The sequence below is a fragment of the Macaca nemestrina genome, chromosome 2 (assembly GCF_043159975.1).
Source record: "Macaca nemestrina isolate mMacNem1 chromosome 2, mMacNem.hap1, whole genome shotgun sequence".
NCBI lineage: Eukaryota > Metazoa > Chordata > Mammalia > Primates > Cercopithecidae > Macaca > Macaca nemestrina.
In genome coordinates this window covers 17,533,093-17,556,344 of record NC_092126.1, presented here as the reverse complement: position 1 = coordinate 17,556,344, position 23,252 = coordinate 17,533,093, and the positions used below count along the sequence as shown (strand labels likewise).

General features: G+C 38.6%; 1 long non-coding RNA gene across 1 annotated transcript in view; it reads left to right on the top strand.

Moving 5' to 3' along the window:
* LOC105470964 (uncharacterized) overlaps positions 1 to 16,519 on the top strand; it is a 52,080-nt gene extending 35,561 nt beyond the window's left edge. Inside the window, exons 3-4 of the long non-coding RNA XR_980893.2 lie at positions 3,295 to 3,384; positions 16,395 to 16,519. This is a non-coding gene — a long non-coding RNA (uncharacterized lncRNA). The remainder of the gene's footprint in view (positions 1 to 3,294; positions 3,385 to 16,394) is intronic.
* Positions 16,520 to 23,252: the final 6,733 nt, after the last annotated feature.

Here is a 23,252-nt window from a genome sequence, read left to right as displayed (position 1 = left end):
GGAATAGGAAGGAGTAATTGTTCTCTGATAAGAAAAAGATAATAAAAGTGTGAAAAGTGATTTAGTCTATCACCCTGTCTTTAATATCCATCTATTTCTCACATTATTTACTCCATACTCTTTGATCATTAGGTAATGATTTAACATGCCTCTACATTCTATCATTCTCCATTCCCTAGTTTAAGGTTTTCCTTGAATCGTACAAATACATGTCTTCAGGGTTCTTAAGTCCAACCTTCTCATCGTAGAGAAAATGGAACTTCTTGTCCATTCTTATTGTAAGAACACAGGTCTCCCAAAGTGTTATCTAGTGTACTGTCCATAGTTCTCGTCAGAATGGAGAAATAAAAGTCTACCAGCTCCCAGAACTTCGGTGACCAAGGTTACATTTGGAACTAAAAAAATATTGTTTAGGGTTTCATGCAAAACAAAGAACATAAACCCTATCTCATGGCCTTAAACATCTAAGGGCTCCGTTTTCCTCACATGATTAAAAACCCCCGTGTAGATTGTCCTGGACTAGTACAGTCAAGAACCCAAGTTCCTTCTAATTTTCTATATCACCTACTTAGGCAATGTTCTACTTCATACTTGTATGAAATAAACTACATCTCTGGCCCCATGTCTATGTTGTACACAGGAAAAAAGGTAAAAGAATGGAGGGTAATGCAATAGTCTGCCCTTCTTAAGTAAGATAAAGTGGCTCACCCAGGATCACCACCTGCTTATATCTCATTGGTCAAAATTAGTTTGCTAGGGAATCCTTACTTCCAAGGAATTCTCAGGTCAATATCTTTATTTTGTTTAAGTTTCTATGTTGAAATAATTACAGATTCACAAGAAGTTGCAAAAATTATACCAAAGATCCTATGTAGCCACGATGTTGCATCCCTCAAAGGTAACATCTTACGTAACTAGAGTACATCATCAAAATTAAATTTCCATCAATAGATCACAGTTAATTAGTCTGGATGACAGACCCTCCTAAGATTTCACCAGTTCTTGTGTACATTCAGTTTTCAGGTTCTTATATGTTCATGTATATAGTTCTGTGATGTTTTATCACCCGTATAGATCTCTATAACTGTGGTCACAGTAAAGATACAAAACAGTTATATTCTCACAAAGGAACTCCAGGCAATGGGTCTTTTTAACTACAAACATTACAGTCCTGAACATAATCAGAGATCCTGCTAGGAAGGAAGAAGGAGAAATGGATTTGGGATAGGCAACAAGCAGTAACTGCCACAAAGGACAGCTATTTTTAAGAGAAGGAGTTTTCCATGATCTTGGATGTATAAACAGAGTCCATCCACCCCCATCCTTCCTCCTGACACATACACTCCTTTTGTTCTTTAGAAACCTCTCAAACAAATGCCATACGATTTAACTTATCTCATGCTGTAAGGCTGTAATGACTCCAGTGAGATGTGGAATTCAAGATTTCAAGAAACAGTAAATATATGTCTGAGTTCGATACCACTAAAAACACCCAAGAGACCAATGAAGGAACAAAGGGTTTTTGTTGTTATTGTTCTAATGAGAATAATTCCTTGACACAGGACCAAAAATCAACAAGTGGAGGGAAATGGAAAACCCAGAGTGTGTCAAATTGCATCATGTTTGGGCAGGGGGTTGGGGGTAAGAATGACCTCTTAAACAGAGGTTCAACCATTATTTGCAGTCCAATTCCAGAATTGCCTGAATAAGATCCAGCAGTTTGCTTACCATAGGACCTGAGGAACATTCCATGTTGTTCTTGAACAAGAAGGTTCTTAAAGTGGCAATAATGAGGAGAAATGAATATGAAGGTACACATAGAGAATGTTCACATTCCTAGTGGTATAAATATATTTTCCAAAAGGTACAAACATATGTAAGAAAATAGAGTCATTTACTAAGTGGTCTTTGCTTAAATGTTGGACAGAACAAATGTTCTGTCAAAACAAGGGCAAGCTTGATCTGATTTGATTGATTTGACTGGTGACTAATAAAGGCAATCTCATGATGTTCTAATACTTTATACAAGATTTTTTTCTCCCTACAATTGTTAGCTATTAGTGAGTCTACTGCAAGCCCTGCTAATATAATCAGCAATAGGCTGATTCGACTGTGGGAAAAATGGCCCCAGCTCAAGTAATGAAATAGCTACAGAGAAAGCAGCTTGCCTTTTTGAGCACATCTTTTAAAACACTGCATTTTTCACCACACTTGAGGTAGTCTTCAGGATAATGATGCTCAAGATGAATGACATAAGACACCAGAGTAAGCAGTGTAAAAATAAGAGTCTGGGCCAGGCCCAGAGGCTCACGCGTGTAATCTCAGCATTTTGGAAGACTGAGGCAGGTGGATCACCTGAGGTCAGGATTTCAAGACCAGCCTGGCCAACCTGGTGAGACCCTGTCTCTACTAAAAATACAAAACTTAGCCAGGCATGGTGGTGGGCACCTGTAATCTCAGCTACTTGGGAGGCTGAGGCAGGAGAATCGCTTGAACCCAGGAGGCGGAGGCCACAGTGAGCCGAGATCATGCCACTGCACTCCAGCCTGGGTGACACAATGAGATTCCATCCCAAAAATAAAATAAAATAAAATAAAATAAGAGTCTGGATCGAAACCCTAGTGGTCAGACATCAAGACAGCCAGCAAAAGTAACCAGATGGTGACACACATTGTTATATTCCAGCTCTCCCACCATTGAGAGATGCGTACATCATTTCTCTCTTCCTTCAACTCACTGTGGCCCTAGTTCTAGAACCTACCCTCGAGAGCTAAGAGTGATACATTTTTTAACGCACTCATTTCCTTTTATGTTGGAGGTTAGCTTCTGAGCTCAAAGATGCTAAAGATCAGAGAAGGCCATAGAGCTAATGAGGCCTTCTCAAGTTCCAGGAGGTGGCTAAGCAAGCAATATACAAAAGCAAAGCAGATCAGTGTATCACAATAAGGAGTGGTAAGGACTATGCCTGAGTATCATGAATGCTGTACGCAAATACTTAAAACTCACAATAAAAACATAATACAGAAAACATCAACAAACCACAACAATGTGTTTGCTGGATATTCTGAGGGGCAAATTCAATCTGGGATCCTCCACTATGTGACTTCTACCAGGTATAAGGCAAATATGAGACCCATTGCATTCTCCCAAAACTTCTCACTTTTTCTTTATTGAATAGCTTAAATCCAATTTTCTGCCTTTCTCATAGTTCCTTCCAGTCATAAGCATTTTTGCAGTAGGTTTCAATGTTAATATTTTATTATCGGTCTCTAATACAGGTTATTCACATTTCAGTTGACATACAAAGCCTGAAAGTCAACATGCTAATTAATCTTACAGTTTGGATACTGAACTGTGATGACCGGAATCATCAAATGGCTTCTGGTAAGTAAGTAATTCTGCCTAAGCACAGAATTGTCAAGTTCTGAGGGCTTGAGTTTTCTTATGATCCAATTCTCAGAAGAGAAAATAGAGATTGCTGATCTTAAAAAGAAATCCTGTGTTTCACGATACAAAATAGGTTTTATTGATACTAAGAAAATATGAAATGATTAGTAGTACAGTGCTTTTTGTGATCAAAAGTCTTCAAATACAATTTTCTTCTAAAAGAATTTAAATTGTGTGCATCCTCATATTGAAGAGCTTCATCTAGCATCTCTATGTCACTGAAGAAGGAATACATACGATGATGCATATGATGATGTAGTGACCCATGTCTCAGACTGGACCAGGAAGGTATATTCTTGATATGGTAGATTAAAGATGGTTGCAAGTTCTTTATTCTCTTTCCATTGGGATGTGGAGTTTAATTCTTCCCCCTTTGAATCTGCATTGACCTTTATGTCTTGCTTGAACAATAGAATGCAGTGGAAGCTACATTCTGGAACTTCTAAGACCCGGTCTGAAAACACTTTGCTACTTCTACCTGGATCTCTGGGAATATCAACTCCCTAAGAAACTTGAGCCACTATATGAGGAGTCTAATTGCACTGAGGCTGCCCGGCTGGATAGGTCATGTGTAGGCACTTTCTTTTATAGTCTTAGCTGAGCCCAGACTTCAGACCAGACCAGCCACCAGATTAATACCACTGAGTGACCCTAGTCAGTGCTTTGAGCAGCAGAAAAATTGTTCATAGGAGGCCTGCCAAAGTTTTGACCTACACAATCATGAGTAGAAGTGCTTGCTTTTCAAAGCCACTAAATGTTAGACTAACTTTTATGGGGAATTGATGACTAGAACCCAGAATGATTTATAACATGGTTTAGTTCAAAGCTCACGGTAGAGCTACCTCTAAATAAGATAATGGCAATCACTAACATAATACTTATCATGTCCCTGGCACTGTGTTAAGCAGCACATTTGCTCCTCACAAAACTTCATAACTAAGTAGTAGTATAATTCATATGAGGAAACTGAGATACAGAGGATTATGTAGCATGTCCACAGTCACTCAGATAATAGGCAGCAAGGGTGAGATTCAAAGCCAGGCAACTTGGCTTCAGAATCTATGTTCTTAACACTTACATTGTAATTACAACACTCTTTTTAAGAAGTTAGTTTCCATTTACTCAACCCAAGCAAAGTTGTCCTAGTGTGCCCCATGAATCCTTTTTAAGAAGTCTGTTTAGGTTGACTCTTTGCTTTCTTTGCTTCACTTTGGACTATGCAATAAGCTTCATGAGTCAGCTGTGGTGGCTCTTGCCTATAACCCCAGTGCTTTGGCAGGCTAAGGCAGAAGGATCGCTTGAGGCCAGAAGTTTGAAACCAGCCAGGGCAACATAGCGAGACACCATTCCTGCAAAAAAAAAAAAAAAAAAAAAAAAAAAAAAAAAAAAATTCGCCAGGCATAATGGTGTGCACCATTATGCACACCATTATGGTACCAGCTACTTGGGAGGCTAAGGTGGGAGGATCACTTGAGCTTAGGAGTTCCAGGCTGCAGTGAGCTATGATTGTACTACGGCACTCCAGCCTGGGTGACAGAGAGAGACCGTGTTTCAAAAAAAAAGAAACAAAAACAAAAAACAAAAAACACCTTCACAAAGGGCCAGGCACCCTGGTGTGATGATGGAGGCAAAGGTCCCAGGATACCATACCACAGAGCCTGACTACACCACACAATACTCTATTTATAAGAATTCTCAGGGAAAAAAATTCCTTCCTGACATTTGGATCAGGAATAGTTACAATTGTTTCAAACAATTGGTTTGCTTCAAATAACTACTGGTACTTGGTTTAAAAATAAATATATGGTCTCACCGTATAGCATCTCAGATTATGGTTTTTTTTTTTTTTTTATTTCTCTTTACCTAGGCTCTGTATCATGACTCAACTCTTGCTTCCATTTTGATTTTGCTCTAAGTCTTTCTATGTAATATTCTAAGTCTATAATTTGTGAATAGTTATAAGTTTTTCTAAACACATTTTGGAGGAAAACAAGGTATATATATATAAAAAAATCAATGTTTTAAATGATGACTAACAAGATAGTTTTGAGTGCTTGTGCAAGTTGCAGAATTTACCTCTGGGTATTCTGATTTTGAATCTGAACTAGAAATGTGTGTGTGTGTGTACACATTATACCATTAGTCACCCAGCTAGAAATGCTTTCAAGTTTTAATATTAGATTACTTCAAAAAGTTCCTGGGAAAATATTCCACTAAGAGAAGATGACCCAGTGGAGAAGAAAAATGTTATAAACAACATTAGTTAGAATGCTCTTAGGTAAAAGAAACAAAAATACAACTAAGGAGGCCTATAATTCAAGGATATTAATTTTTATAAAACAAGAAAGTTGGAGGTAGACCCTTCTGGCGTTCACTCATCAGCTGCACCATGGTAGGGTAGAAACACATGTCTCTATCATTCTCCTGGCCGTTCCTTGGGATGACGAGGCAGCTGCTACCATTTCTGACAGAACTTCGTGTGACTGCTTCCAAGGGCAAAAAGCAGAGGGCAGCCAAAATGTCAAGAAAGCTCTCTTTAGTACCCTGCTGCTTTTATCACCAAAATATCATTTTTTATACTGGCTCCAGAAGACTGCCTCTTACTTATGTTTGTTCGAAACTGGGTTGCATGGCCGCTCTTGGCTGCAAGGGAAGCCAAGGAGGTCAGCACTGGCTTTTTCATACTCTTTGCATCCTTTAGTGGAAAACAAAAAAAGCCCAAATGAGGATGGAAATGGTTGTTAGGCAGCCAAATATTGCTTTCTTACACAATAATTCAATCAAAAACACAGGTGATATAAAACAGTTAAAAATGGGTTTGCCAGGGAAATAGCTCATCAGAATCAAGGTAACCTTGAACATCTGGTTAGACTGTCTTGGGGATGACCTGTTATATGTTAGTCTGGATTAGAAAACACATCCCCCCAAAATGTTAGTAAAATTCTCACAAGAATGTTCATGTTAACTTTTTAGTTCTTCCCAAGAGGAGATAGAAAAGCTATTGTTTAATCAAGTTTTGAGGACAGAGGAGTACTGGTTGTCAATAGTCCACAGGAATGGGTTACCTCTTAAGGTTGAAGGGCAGGCCAAGTACGCCAGTCTTGAGACTGACAACCTGTCTTTGTCAGAACAGCTCTGTTTTCTTCCCATGCTGGGTTTAAAAAAGCATTTAGCTGCTAGTGAAATATCTAATAAACATGAATAATTTGTTACAGCTCTAGTGTAGCGTTTCCCAAAGTGTCATTTGCATCAGAATCTCCTAAAATCTAAAATTCAGTTTCCTAGATCCTGCACCAGGCCCATAAACTAGATATTCTGATTCCTAGATTTTTGCTAGGGCCCACGTTTCTACATTTCAAGTAAGATTGCAAGGTTCGGCCGGGCAGGGTGACTCATGCCTGTAATTCCAGCACTCTAGGAGGCCGAGGCGGATGGATCAGGAGGTCAGGAGATGGAGACCATCCTGGCTAACACGATGAAACCCCGTCTCTACTAAAAAAATACAAAAAAATTAGCCGGGTGTGGTGGCGGGAGCCTGTAGTCTCAGCTACCGGGGAGGCTGAGGCAGGAGAATGGTGTGAACCCGGGAGGCGGAGCTTGCAGTGAGCCAAGATCACGCCACTGCACTCCAGCCTGGGCAACAGAGCAAGACTCCGTCTCAAAAAAAAAGATTGCAAGATTTCTCATAACCCATACTGCCCTAAAAAGACACCTCTTTAAATAATTAGGGATGTGTACAAAGATTAAGATATAAAGATGATTGGTTGTTTTAAATTATATGTTTTTTATTCTTCTTTTCCTCTAAATTCTTGTGTTTGACATTTGGCATTGAAATTCTCTTAGAGATTCTGAAATTACATTTCTGGTTTCTTGTTGCTTGTGTCTATATAAAGGGTAAAATATTCATTGAAAATGTTATGTATAATTCACTTCTTGGCCTTTGCCAGAAATATTTTATTCCTTTCAGCAATGAGGCAATATTTTAGAATAATTGTTTTAAATGCCTGATGTGGTTATTTTCCCCCAGGAATTTAATAAAAACAGGCAAGCACAGACAAATGCAAATGTTTTGTAAATGGCTGAAATTCAGGTACTCCTTTATTAGATCACAGCACTGTTAAACAGATTAAATTTCAAGCATGGAGACTTTCAACATTGTTCTTGTGATTGCAAAGCGTTCAAATGCATTCCTTTGCACTAATAATGACTCTCTCCATTAATGCAATTGTTCTAGAAATTCAACAGACAGATCCTAAGTAAATTATAGTTTCTTTTTGTTTCTCACAGTAGTCGAGAATAAACTGAAGATTAAACTCTCTCGCATTAGTTTTTATATGGTATTGATTTTCAATTCAGAGGTAAAACTTATCCTCTCATACTAAAAAGCCTGTTTATAAGATCATTTTAATCTTCTTCTGAAAAGGTTTAATTTATAATTGTGTGCTCCAGTTTAATTGATCATAACAAACGATGCAAATGCATAAGTTATGCTTCAAAAATGCCCTTCATTACATGAAAAATTGGGACTGAGAGAATTCTCATACATTGACTTTCGGTATGTTTCCATAAGTCTTCTGGAAATGGTATTATATTTGAATAAGTACCCTCTCCCATTACAATGGAAGCATTAAACAAAAGAATGTGAGTATGGATTTCTGTCACTGAGGAAAGTCCACTAGACTCAACATGACAATCAAGAGCAGCAGCTTTGATTAATGATGGACAATGATAATTCTGTTCAGGCTTCCTTTCCCCAGTCTTTGCCTTCTTCTGATCCCCTGCCTTTCTTTCCTCCTTTTCATTCCAATTACTTTTAATCTCTTGTCAATCTTTAGAATTCCTTATACTTTGTGAATTTTAGGAAAATATCAGATAAATAAGGGAAAAATAAAACTTGAAATGGGTAGTGAGTTGCAGTGCATTGCAAGTAAAACAAAACAAAACAAAACAAAAGTATCCCTAACTTACCAAACCAATTAACACCAAATGTTAGCAGCAAAAAAAAAAAAAAAGAGTATGTAAAGAAAAAGCAGTAAAGATAGTTCTTATCTTAATTCATTCTTTCACCATTAAAATAGAAGAGGCTCATTAACATGTAGAGATTCTGTACTTTAATTTTGTGTGTTCAGTTTGGGAATTTTCATTTGTTTCATTTTCATTTCCATTTGTATTTATATCCTAATAGAAAAAGCCAACATAATCCCAAATGGACCTGAAAGTCATGATGTAGAATGGAAACCATTGACAAAAGATAATCCTCCTTTTCTCCCAGCCTAGCGGGTACAAGCTGTGTGGATTAAACAGATTTAGACCAAACCAACAATGGTTTATAAAAGGTCAAACTGTGAGCTTGGCATCAGATCAGAAACCATTTTTTGGATGTTCTCCCCAAGGAATAAAGTCAAGCTTCTCTTTTCTAGCATGATTGAATCACTAAGGAAACCCAAGAATAAGAAATCTCACAAAATTCAGAGACCATAAACTGGCCTGTAGATATGTATTTGTCTCATGAAGATTTTAATTTTCAAAAATTCATTTCCAGCATTCGAAAGCATAAGATTGAACATTTAAAAAAGAAGGTAATTGATCTTTCTGGAGAAGTAAACATATCTGGCAACACCAAACCTGCATGTGGCATTGATTGGTGAATATGGAGCAGGTGCTACCTGCTTGGGACAGAATGTGGGCTGTCTGGTTTTTGCAGTCTCTACTCCTCCCTTTTGCTCAGCCTTTGCCATCTTCAGTCACAGTTATTACCTCCTGGCTTCTGTAGGGATGTTTGTGTCTTCTGATGTAGTCTAACATCTGCACTTTTTCATATGAGGAGATGCAGTTGTAAGAAACAAAAGCCTTGACTAAAGTTGCAAACCTACATTGGAATCAGCTGATCCCTCAGTGGGTAAAGGAAATTGTAACACAGTAAGTCAAACTGCTTTCCGCTGAAAAGATGATGTGGTAGCATTCCAGACACAAGTGAGCGAGAATCTCAGAGGGCAGGATGTGTGGACAGAATTCCTTACCTGGATATGCTTCTGCTTTCTTCCCAATAGACTTAAGAATTTCATACTGAAACTGAAGGTTAACCTGATTAGGCCTGCCAAACTTAACTTGCTTCATTTGTTTTTAGTCACTTGCTTTTAGTTGATTTTGAAACTCATATACCTAAAAGTCACACAGTTAAACAATATATATCTAAACTCCCACTAACTTTCTTATAGATAACATCACCAATGTTTGGGTCACCATGGTAACAATTGCTTAAGTTATTTTTCAGGGACTTGGGGTCAGTTCTTGTCCAGTTCGTATCAGCTAAGACCATTGACCCTTCAACTGGGCCTATGTGAATGTTTGATAGGTGACCTTTTGACTTCAAAGGGCAAATAACTCCACCTTCCAATCATGCTAACCACACCATTGTGTGAACATGAGTCCTGTGAAGAGCTATAAAACTTGACTACATTAGTGCAGATCACCAGTTGACTAATTTTTCTTTACCTCCAATCACTTTTCTCCATACCTTGGACCACTTTGCTCATCTATGCAATAAACATCCTTAAAACTCGTCTTTGGGCTGTGGATTTGTGATCTGTTCTCTTATCTCTTTACTTAGCTTCCCGGTGAATAAACCCTTTCTTTGCTACATAACTTGTCATCTTAGTGATTGGCACACCGAATGACAAGTAGAATAGGCCTGATTCAGTATCAATACTTAGGGATTTGAGATTTACTGTTACTATTATTAACAACAATATTAACCTTAATAAAAAGACAAAGCCTATTTCCCAGTTCCTGATTAGAGATGATTTAGCTCTACCCTCTAACTCAGATTTTCCAAGAATAGTGGCATTCCAAGGGTGGGGCTGCCAAAGTTGTCAACCTCACATGTAGCCAATAAGACAGACATAGTGCATATAGCAAATGATAAAGCAATAATAAAACTAACTAAAAGTCAGTCTACTTTATTAACCCTATGCATTAGTGGGGAGGCAGAGCAAGATGGAATAGAGAGCTCACCTGATTGCTCCCCTCAACCCCAGACATTAACACTAAGTTAACAATTTACCTTCACAGAAAAACACTTTCATAAGAACCAAAAATTAGATGAGCACTCATAGTACCTGGTTTAAAATTTATATCGTGGAAGAAGCACTGAAGAGATACAAAAAACAGTCCTGAATCACCAAGGCCACCTCTCCCCTATCCCCCTACAGCAGCAGCGTAATATAAAGAGCATCTCTGGGCACTGAGGGAAGGAGAACACAGCAATGTTGAGACAGTGAACTCAGTGCTGTCCTGTTAGAGCAGAGAGAAAAACCAGATCAAACTCAGCTGACGCCCACCCATGGAGGGAGCATTTAAAGCAGCCCAGGCCAGAGAGGAATTGTGGATCCTAGCAGTCTGAACTTGAGTGACCAAAAACCTCAACACTGATGGCCAAAGTGCTCTCAGTCTCCAAGTAAACTTGAAAGGTAGTCTCAGTTACAAGGATTGCAACTCATAGGCAACTACTAGGGCTGAAACAGACCCAAAGACAGGGCACTGGGGAGGCATGTGACATACTGAGACACCACCAGTTGGGCAGTCAAGAGAGAACTGGCATCACCCCTCCCCTAGCCCCAGGCTGCACGTTTCATGGCTCCCAAAGAAATCCCTTTCTTCTACTTCGGGAGAAGAGAGAGAAGAGTGAAGATAAATTTGTTTTACATCTTGATACCAGGTCTGCCACAGCAGGATAGGACACTCCCAGCTTTAGGTGGCTCAGAACAGAGAAAGAGAGACTTCATATGTTTGAGAGAAACTAAAGAATGAGACCAAGAGTCTCTGCCTGGGTAATGGAGAGAATTTTACCAGATTTTGTCCGAGACCATCAAGGCGATAGCTCTACAAGTCTGCAAGAACCACAGTGTTATTTGGCTTGGGATGGCCCCCAAAACAGAAACAGCTTAGGTCACAACACTCAAGTCCTTTCAAATATCTGGAAATCCTTCCCAAGAAGGGATGGCTACAAATAAGCCCAGACAGTGAAAACTATTATAAATATGTAACTCTTCAATGCCCCGACACCAGAGAACATCTACTAGCATCATCATCATCCAGAAAAACATGACCTCATCAAATGAACTAAATAAGGTACCAAGGACCAATCCTAGAGAAACAGACATATGTGAACTTTCAGAAAGGGAATTTAAAATAGCTGTGTTGAGGAAACTCAAAGAAATTCGAGATAGTACAGAAAAGGAATTCAGAATCCTATCAGATAAATTTAACAAAGAGATTGAAATAATTTAAAAGAATCAAGCAGAAACTCTGGAGCTCTAAAATGCAATTAGTATACTAAAAAATACATCAGAGTTCTTTAACAACAGAATGGAGCAAGCAGAAGAAATAATTAGTAAGCTTAAATACAGGCTATTTGAAAATACACAGAGGAGACAAAAGAAAAAAGTGTGATTTAACCCTGGGATGCAAGATAGTTCCTAGGCAAATCCATCAGTGTGATACATTATATCAACAGAATGAAAGACAAAAACCACACGATCATTTCAATTGATACTGAAAAAAGCATTTGACAAAAGTTAGCATCCTTCATGAAAAGAAAAAACCCTAAAAAACTGTGGATAGAAGAAACATACCTCAACATAATAAAAGCCATATACAACAGACCCACAGCTAGTATCATACTGAATGAGGAAAAACTGAAAGTCTTTTCTCTAAGATCTGGAACATGACAAGGACTCCCACTGTCATTACTGCTATTCAATATGGTACTAGAAGTCCTAATTAGAGCAATCAGACAGTAGAAAGATGTAAAGGGCATCCAAATTGAAAAGGAAGAAGTCAAATTATCCTCATTTACAGATTATATGATCCTATATTTGAAAAAACCTAAAGACTCCACAAGAAAACTACTAGAATTGACAAACGAATTCAGTAAAGTTGCAAGATACAAAATCAACATACAGAAATGAATAGCATTTCTATATGCCAACAGTGAACAATGTAAAAAAGAAATTTAAAAAATAATTTCATTTACAATAATCACACATAAAATTTAATACACAGGAATTAACTGAATAAGTGAAAGTTCTCTATAATGAAAACTATAAAACACTGATGAAGGAACTTGAAGAAGACACCAAAAAATGGAAATATATTCCATGTTCATGGATTGGAAGAATCAATATCGTTAACTTGTCCATACCACTCAAAGCAATCGACAGATTCAATGTAATTCCTATCAAAATATCAATGACATTCTTCACAGAAATAGAAAAAACAATTCTAAAATGTATAAATAGATTACAAAATACTCAGTATAGTTAAAGCTATCCTAAGCAAAAAGAACAAAACTAGAGGAATCACATTGCCTGACTTCAAACTATACTATAGAGCTATACTAACCAAAACAGCATAGTACTGGCATAAAAACAGATGCATAGACCAATGGATTAAAATAAAGAATCCAGAGACAAATCCACACACTTACAGTAAACTCATTTTTGACAAAGATGCCAAGAACATAGACTGAGGAAAAGACAGTCTCTTCAACAAATAGTGCTGGGAAAACTGGACAGACATATGAAAATAGAATGAAATTAGATTTCTGTCTCTTGCCATATACAAAAATCAAATCAAATGGGTTAAATACTTAAATGTAATACTTCAAATTATGGAACTACTACAGGCAAACTTTGGGGAAAGTCTCCAGGACAATGGTACTGTAGACTGGTCCTGACAATGGGCAAAGATTTTTTGAGCAATATCCCACAAACACAAGCAATCAAAGCAAAATTAGACAAATGAGATCACATCAAGTTAAAAATCTTTTTCACAGAAAAGGATAAAATCAACAAAGTGAAGAGATAACCCATAGAATGAGAGAAAATATTTGCAAATCACCCCTCTGACAAACAGTCAATAACTAGAATATATAAGGAGCTCAAATAATTCTGTAGAAAAAAAAAATCTAATAATCGATCAAAAAATAGGCAAAATATTTAAATAGACATTTCTCATAAGAAGATGTACAAATAGCAAACACGTGTATGAAAAGGTGCTCAACATCCTTGGTCATCAGACAAATGCAAATCAAAACTATAATGAGATACCATCCCACTCCAGTTGCATATGCACAAAGTAAAAATGGCTTATATTCAAAAGACAGGCAATAATAAACACTAGTGAGGATGTGGAGGAAAGGAAACCCTTGTACACTGTTAGTGGGAATGTGAATTAGTGCAACCACTATGAAGAACAGTTTGGAAGTTTCTCAAAAAACTAAAAATAAACCTACTATATGATCCAGCAATCCTACTGCTGGGTGGGTATATACCCAAAAGAAAGGAAGTCAGTGTATCAAAGAGATATCTGCCCTCTTATGTTTGTTGCAGCCTGTTTACAATAGCTAACATTGGGAAGCAACCTAAATGTCCATCAATAGATGAATGGATAAAAAAAAATGAACATATACATGATGGAGCACTATTCAGCCATAAAAATAATGAGATCTTGTCATTACAACAACACGAATGGAACTGGAAATCATCATGTTAAGTGGAATAAGCCAGGCACAGAAAGACAAACATCACATGTTCTCTCTTATTGGTGTGATCTAAAAATAAAATCAATTGAACTCATGGACATAGAGAGTAGAAGAATGGTTACCAGAGGCTGGGAAGTATAGTAGAGGGTTGAGGAGGAGGTGGTGATGGTTAATGTATACCAAAAGATAGAAAGAAAGAATAAGACATACCATTTGAAAGCACAATAGGGTGACTATAATCAATAATAATGTAATTATATATTTGAAAGTAACTTAAAGAAGATAGTGGATTGTTTGTAACTCAAAGAATAAATGCTTGAGAAGATGGATACTCCATTCTCCATGATGTGCTTATTTCACATTGCATGCCTGTATCAAAACATCTCATATACCCCATAAATATGTATACCTACTATGCACCCACAAAAATGTTTTAAAATAATAATTTAAAAAATACTATACACTAGCAAATCTGAATAATGTCAGTGACATAAAGATGTTCCTCTGTAAAAATCAAAATATGTTGTTAGTTTAAGCTCTAAACAATTGCTGTGGTTATAGTTGAATTTTAACCATATATATCTGTGTGTGTGTGTGTGTGTGTGTGTGTGTGTGTGTGTCTGTGTGTATCTGTGTGTGTGTGTGTCATTTTTTGTGCTGCTGAAAAGGACACCACAGACTGGGTAATTTATATTGAACAGAAACATATTGGCTCACAGTTTTGAAGGCTGGGCAGTCCGAGATCAAGGGGCTGGCATCTTGCAAAAGCCTTCATGCTATATTGTCCCATGGCAAAAGGGCAAAGAGAGGGCGAGAGAGAGAGAGAGTAAAAGGGTACCAAACTCTTCCTTCTATAACAAACCCATTCTCACGATAGTGAACTCACTTTTGCCATAATGGTATTAATCTATTTAATTTCCCCTTATGGCCTAATCATTCCTTATTAGGACCCACATTTCAACACTATTACATTGGAAATTAAACTTGGTGCCTGTGGCATAAGAGGCAGTACCATTAATCTCCAAAGTGGCTTCAGGGTCATTCTTCCAGTGTCTCATGACTAGCCTCTGACTTCATTCTATCTATACTAATCTCCTTATCAAATGGTCTCTTGGCTATACCCTTGGTTTCCCCTCCTGAAAATGTTCTTTCATTTTCTACCACAGGACCAGACTGAAAATCATTTAAATCCTAAACTAATGTCTAAAAACTTTCATACTTTTACTACAGTTCTCTTCTGAAACCTCACCAGAATCACTCTTTATGCCCTGTTTATGGCAATACAGCGTTTTTCTTGCCTGTTCCCCCAAATTCTTTCAACAGCTGCCCATTACCAATTCCAAAGAGGCTTCCACATTTTCAGGTATTTGATATGGTAACACCACACTTCACTAGTACCAACTTTCTTTGTCCATTTTGTGATGCTATAACAGAATACCACAGACTGGGTAATGTATAATGAACAAAAAGTTACTGGCTCATGGTTCTGTAGGCTGGAAAATCCAAGATCAAGGGGCCAGTATCTTGCAAGGACCTTCTTGCTATGTCATTTCATAGCAGAAGGGCAAAGAGAGGGTGAGAGAAAGAGTAAAAGGGGGCCAAATTCTCACTTTTATAATGAATGCACTTATATGATAATAAATGCACTCTTGTAATAATATGGGTTTTAATCCATTCACTCTACCCTCATGGCCTAATCACCTCTCATTAGGCCCGACCTCCTAACACTGTTGCATTGGGGATTAAGTTTCCAGCACATAATTTTGGGAGGAACACATTCAAGCCAACATAATATATAAGTAGCAAGTTAGCATATTTTATAATTTCTACATTAATACATTTTATATTCTACATGAAAATTGAGAGAATCTTTGGTGAGACAGCTTGACCCAGAATACCTAGGCTCAGCTATATAAACTCACTTTGAAAGGAAGTCTGTAACACTTTGAAATCCTTTGAGCTTGCTTCAGGCTAAAGTTCTGTTTCTGACTCCTACTGCATTACATATTCCTGTGTTTAGCAGTAGCTTTGAAGTAAACAATGACAGCACAGTGATTGCAAAGACAAGAAACATAATTTACGTGACTTTAATATGTCATTCTATGGTGTTATAATTTCTGTTTACAATTCTTCAAGAGCAGAAATATTTAGAGGTTTAAAATCAATTACCCTATCGAAGAAGAAACAAAGATATGGGTAGTGGCATTTTCTGAAATTTATTATAAAATGGAATTTTTATCATCTCTGCCAAACTTATCCTTATGTTTAAGACTTTACATAACTATTTTGTATATCTTGCTTCATGTTAAAGAAGTTGTCTGAAATGAAAGTTAATAAAATGTATTATTGGATCAACTGTGAATGAAATAGGTTAAAAGCCCTAACTAGACTATTTTTTCTGCAGGAGTATGATGAAGAAGATTAATTTTGATGAAGTCATCAACAATGACAGAAGTTAAGACTCAAAACCAAACTAATGTAATTATTCATTAGTATAAGTGACCAGTATAATGGTATACATATTCCCCTTTGTTCAAAGAATTCATTAAAATAATTAAAAATATTAATCTAATTATACTGTATTTCCTTTCTGGCCAGTTTTATTGTTATTTCTTTTACTTCAGGGTTAATATTGATAATGATTTTATCTTATAAAGAAGTGTGCTGTTAAGTAAGATAGAATCAGCTCTGGGTATCAATTACGCTAGATATTTTTTTGAGATGGAGTTTCGCTCTTGTTGCCCAGGTTGGAGTGCAGTGGCATGATTTCAGCTCACTGCCACCTCCGCCTCCCGGGTTCAAGTGATTCCCCAGCCTCAGCCTCCCGAGTAGCTGGGATTACAGGCATGCACCACCACTCCTGGTTGTTTTGTATTTTTAGTAGAAACAGGGTTTCTACATGTTGGTCAGGCTGGTCTTGAACTCCTGACCTCAACTGATTCCCCTGCCTTGGCCTCCCAAAGTGCTGGGATTACAGGCATGAGCCACCGCATCTGGCATGCTAGATCTTTTATAATGTTAAGCACTATCTTAACCCCAAACTATAATCCCATGATTTGTCAGATGCAGGTAGCAGATTTTCAACTGTGCTGGATCCGGACTGAATTCAGTGCCAGCTTATTATCTAAAATAAAATTCTTTGCACTGTGTTGTTTCCCCAGAGATCCCATTCCTAGAGAGGTAAAGAGTAATTCTCTCCTTGGTAGATCCCATAGCACTTTGTCCACAAATAACTATGTCATGAATAAATGTTTAGATGATTGACTTTCTTAGAAGACGTGAGCCCCTACAAAACATGGGATGTGTGTAATTAATTTCTACTACATTTCAGATACTCAATAAATTTCACTGAATAGATGAATAAATGCATGAATAAAAGAAGAGTGCTTTCATCTGTGATCATGAATACATGCAATTTACATACCTACTAAATTAAACAGATACATTTGAAAGGAATGGTACCTTTTCTTTCTTTCTTTTTTTTTTTTTTTTGAGACGGAGTCTCGCTCTGTCGCCCAGGCTGGAGTGCAGTGGCCAGATCTCAGCTCACTGCAAGCTCTGCCTCCCGGGTTTATGCCATTCTCCTGCCTCAGCCTCCCGAGTAGCTGGGACTACAGGCGCCCGCCACCTCGCCCAGCTAATTTTTTGTATTTTTTATTAGAGACGGGGTTTCACTGTGTTAGCCAGGATGGTCTCGATCTCCTGACCTCGTGATCCGCCCGTCTCGGCCTCCCAAAGTGCTGGGATTACAGGCTTGAGCCACCGCGCCCAGCCACCTTTTCTTTAAGAGCATATTCTAACCTAATATTATTGATATCACTGTAAAATCAAAACTTAACTTGTGTTTTATCAGTAAATCTGAACAAATTCTTTCAAAATTCTCAAATAACCAATCAATGAAATGAGGAGAGCCCAGAATAGTCTAGTTCCCCAAACATTAATCACTTCATGCCACTTCGCTTTTTAATTTCTATATGATTATTTAGTAAATATTTTTGCTCTAGCTATTTCTATTTAAAAAAACTTAAATACATACCTTATCCATGTTGTAAGAAAGAATATTCATGAATATTAAGGTTTTATGTGCCAATTACATTTTTTAATGCACACTAAAATAAGCACATAAATATTGGAATATATCATGTCTACTAAAAGCATGTTGTATATACCGTGAGAAATACCGGCAAAGTGGAATAAACATAGACTTGGGGGTAAGATGGACAGGTATTCATCTTTGCCACTTCCAAGGTAATATAACCTCTTTAAAAGTCAATGCTTCATATAAATATACAGATAAGAAGACTGGCCTCAGAGAGTTTTTGTGAAGGTTAAATATGTAAATCACCGAATGGAAGTCCTGCATAGATTATTCAGGTACTTGATAGTTACACCTGCTAAGATGATACATATGTCTCACCTTTTGAACAGACTGCATTCCCTCTTTCTCCACTTCTCACTTTCTCTAATAATCTGTTGGCCACTCTTATTCTAAATATAGCCTCACAGAAACAAGTGACCAGATCTTATGCTACACAGATATTACTCACAGCAGTTGCATAGGATAAAAATAAATAGGGACAATATAGTGTGAAAGCAACAGACAGAATGGAGGCTTCTTCTCCAGGCGCTGCCTCCATAAGTTATCCGCCACCTCAAATATAGCACTCTGGGCCTGTCCCTTTATTTAATAAAATTAAGGGAGAAAATTCCTTTTCTGTTTACAAAGTTGATGAAATATTCAATATTTGACATCCTTTTGCTTCTTGTTTTCTCTCTCTTACATTTTATTTTTCTTATTCTTACTGTGATAGTACATGTGGAGCAAGGTTCACTGTGAAATGAAAGGCCTTCTCCTGGAGTTTCAAAAAAGGGTTTTACAAGTTCAAACAAGTTTTAACTTCAGTTCTCTTAATCCTTCTCCTATTGAACCATCAACTCAGACCCTTATCAGGGTGTTCTAACCCCCTCCTCCTCTATCACCCAGGTGGCACTGACTTGCTCTTATTTATTCTTCTCTTGTTGGGGGACTTGCACTCTCAGAGAGAAAGTAAGTTAAAAATGAGCAGAAATCAATAGCTGGAATCTTAACAGTGGACAGGAATTTTAGTTTACTTTTTTTTTTCCCATAGGGAGAAGAGTGCTTAGAGTTTTGATTGTATGGTAGAGGCCTCTAAAGCATTTAATTAAGATGTCTGAAGCAGATAATAACAAATTCAGAGGTCTTCCTGGATGATCATCCAGCAGACATCCTGGAGACAAACACACACCAAAGCAAAAACACGTTTCTCCTTCTGCCTCTTCATCCTGTGGACTCAGCAGGCTGACCATGCATGTCCCCCAGAGGTCGGTCCCACTGTGGTTAGAAAAACATAGATTCTGCCTTAAGGCAGACCTGAGTAACTATCCTGGATCTACCATTATCAATAGTAAGACTAAAAGTTACTCAAGCTCTCTCCCTCCCAGTTTCCATCTATAAAAATTGAGATGAGAAATAAAAATAAGATCCCCGACCCCCCAGTCCACTGATCTGACTCCCTCTTGGCCAAGGCAATTCCATACACGAAAGCAAAAACATGTTTCTCCTTCTGCTCTTCATCCTGTGGACTCAGCAGGCTGACCATGCATGTCCCCCAGAGGTCAGTCCCACTGTGGTTAGAAAAACATAGATTCTGCCTTAAGGCAGACCTGAGTTACTATCCTGGATCTACCATTATCAATAGTAAGACTAAAAGTTACTTAAGCTCTCTCCCTCCCGGTTCCCATCTATAAAAATTGAGATGAGAAATAAAAATAAGATCCCCCACCCCCCAACCCACTAAACAGACTCTCTCTTGGCCAAGGTAACTCAAGAAACCTTCAAAACTGTGTTCCTGGCCATAACAGGACCAGAGGTTGGATATGCCTCAGTGTGCCCCTTCCTTGTTAAACTTTAACCAGAATTCTTTCCTAAGAAGTAAGCAGAAACAAACTCTGGAAAACTACCAATAAAGGATTCATTCCTTTATTGCCTTTAGTTAGTCATCTGAGGCTGCAACTGGACTCCCTCTCCCTCTTTGTGGTTTCAACAGGACAGCTCACCAGTTTCACAATGCATCCCTTCCTAAAAACTGACCGCCATCTTCAGACTGGTCTTGGCTGGCTCACAGAGAATGGACAGTGATGGTGTTCCTGTCCTCTGCTTCACCTTTTGCTGTCAGAGGGCCAACCCCACCACACCCTGGCCTGTGGATCATGCTAAGGCTGCTGTTTTTTGAACATGCAACCCATGAAGAGGCAGGAAGCTCAGTTGTGCGTGCCCTTGTTTCTCCTTTCGTGAAATACTCATGACTCCTCCTACAGGTTATTGACTGTGTAAATTCAGCCACTATGCTCGGCATAAATTCCTGTTCCCTTTAACCCTCCCTCAAAGTGCTTGTTCTCATATTTTGCCGGAAGTGAGGCTTCCCTGTAAGATGGCTAGCCTGCAGACTGCAAACCTTTACGAGAAATAATGCTCTCCTTTCCAAATTTATGAACGTCATCATTCTTCAGTTGACAGAGATGATGCAGAGTTTTATGGTTTACTAATCGAAACACTTTACTAATAAACTGTTTTGGTTATTTATTACTGCATAACAAACCACTTGGTGGTTTGTTATGAGTATGGTGTAACTTGGTGTAACAATGAGAATGTTATTATGCTCATGAATTTTGTGTGTGTCAGGAGTTCAGATGACATGGCCAACATGACTTGACTATACTCCACAATGTCTGGAACCTCAGCTTGGAAAACTCGAATGGCTGAGGTTGACTTGAATGGCTGGAGGCTAGAATTCTCCGGAGACTTCTTCACTTTCAGGTCTGATATCTGGGCCAGAGTGACTCATGGCTAAAGCTCATTGGCATCTCTCTCAAAGTAGTCTCAGGGCTTCTCTCGGTGATTTCTCCTCCAGGCCTCTCCATCATGGAGACATCAGGCTGCTCACACTTCTTATATAGAGCTCAGAATGCCTACAATGAGTGTTTCAGCAAAGAAGGTGGAAGCTGAACAGTCTTTAATAACCTAGCCTTGAAAATCACATGGCATCATTTTTACCATGCTCTCTGGGTCAGTGCATGTTCTGGCCCTGAGATTCAAGAGGGCACATAGATACTATATTTGAAAGCATCAGGCCCAATACAGACCTGGAATATTATTGGAGTTCCAGAAATGTTATAGATCATATTGCCATAAATCAATTCCCCATGGTAATAATACTGTAATAAATAAATCATAAAATATGTGAACACATACTTTGTAAGGCACTTTTACATTCACCAACTCATTGTGTCACAGTATCCTTCTCTAAGCCGGATAAATCTTTTTCCTTATTTTGGAAATAAAAAAAGTGAAATTCAGAGAGGTTAAATCAGTTTAGTAGAATCACAACAGCTAGTAAGTGGTACAGCTGAGTACAAAACCTAGGATTTCTGTGGCAGGGTGTGGTGACTCTTGCCTGTATGTGCAACAGTTTGGGAGGCCAAGGCAGGAGTACTGCTTGAGGCCAAGAGTTCGAGACTGGTCTGGGCAACATAGTCCGGAAACATTTTGTTTTTTTTTTTTTTTTTTTTTTTTTGAGACGGAGTCTTGCTCTGTCACCCAGGCTGGAGTGCAGTGGCCGGATCTCAGCTCACTGCAAGCTCCGCCTCCCGGGTTTACGTCATTCTCCTGCCTCAGCCTACCGAGTAGCTGGGACTACAGGCGCCCGCCACCTCGCCTGGCTATTTTTTTGTATTTTTTAGTAGAGACGGGGTTTCACCGTGTTAGCCGGGATCGTCTCTCGATCTCCTGACCTCGTGATCCGCCCATCTCGGCCTCCCAAAGTGCTGGGATTACAGGCTTGAGCCACCGCGCCCGGCCAGTCCGGAAACATTTTTAAAAACTTAGCCAGGCCTGGTGGCACACACCTGTAGTCCTAGCTACTTAGGAGGCAGAGGTGGGAGGATTGCTTGAACCCAGGAGTTTGAGGTTGCAGTGAGCTATGATCCTGCTACTGCAATCCAGCCTAGGCAACAGAATGAGATCCTACGTTAAAAATACCACCACCAAACACAACAACAACAACAACAACAACAACAAAAACAGGATTTCTAATTCATGATGCAATCTGCTTCACTTTATAGAGTGGATGGAAAATAAAAATACACGCAGATATCTAAGTATACACTTTCTTATATTAAGAGGATCTGGTAAGCTTTGACAATTTCAGCTCATCAACTATAAAACTTGTTCATATCTATGTGTGTGTATACTTACACATAATTCAACTCCTTTTTATTTATGTTTCTTTTTACTTAGTTGTTAGAAAAATAAAGAGGTAACAACTCACATTTGTTCTGTGTGACAATATTCTTTGGCTAAATCCTCTCCTTTTTGTATTATGAGAGATAAAAATTCCTGACAGACAGCCTTCCCAGAAACCATTAACGATAGTTTATATCTCAACGCAAATTAGTTTCTCAGACTTTCTCTGGCTGTGAGTTGTGTACCTTGAGGCTGACACCATATTCCACTTCTCCCTTGGTAAGAGCTGATCTTACACGAAGGTGTGAAACTGATGGGTCAACATTTAATCCCATCCTCCTTATTAAAGAAAGCTTCGGGAATGATGATATGACCACATTTTGGCCCAGAAGCAAGAGGAAGTTTGTTGGGGGCTTCTAAGAAGGTTTTCCTAACTCTTTTGAGAGACTCATAGGAATTTTTGTTTTCATTTTTTGAGACGAGTCACCCTGGCTGGAGTGCGGTGATGGATCTCAGCTCACTGCAACTTCCGCTTCTCAGGTTCAGGGGAATTCTCCTGCCTCAGCCTCCCAAGTAGCTAGGACTACAGGTGGGTACCACTACGTTCAGCTAATTTTTGTATTTTTAGTACAGATGGGGTTTCGCCATGTTGGCCAGGCTGGCCTCTAACTCCTGGCTTCATGTGATCTGCCCGCCTTGACTCCCAAAGTGCTGGGATTAGAGGAGTGAGCCACTGAGCCCCTGTGGACTCATAGGAAATTTAACACTTTGACTCCCCCAGGATCTGCATAAGAAAAGCAGGTTTTCCAGGGGAGAGGGGAAATGCTGAAGATAAAATCCATACACAGAGGAGGACATGTCCAAGAGAACCACAGAAAAAATGCAGCTGTATTGGATCCTGCGGGTGCCTTGCCCTGATCTCCTAATCAACTAAAGCATGCCACTGCTAATAGCTGTCCTTTCCTCCTAAGAATTTCTCCCTTCAGATGAGAAGCCCGA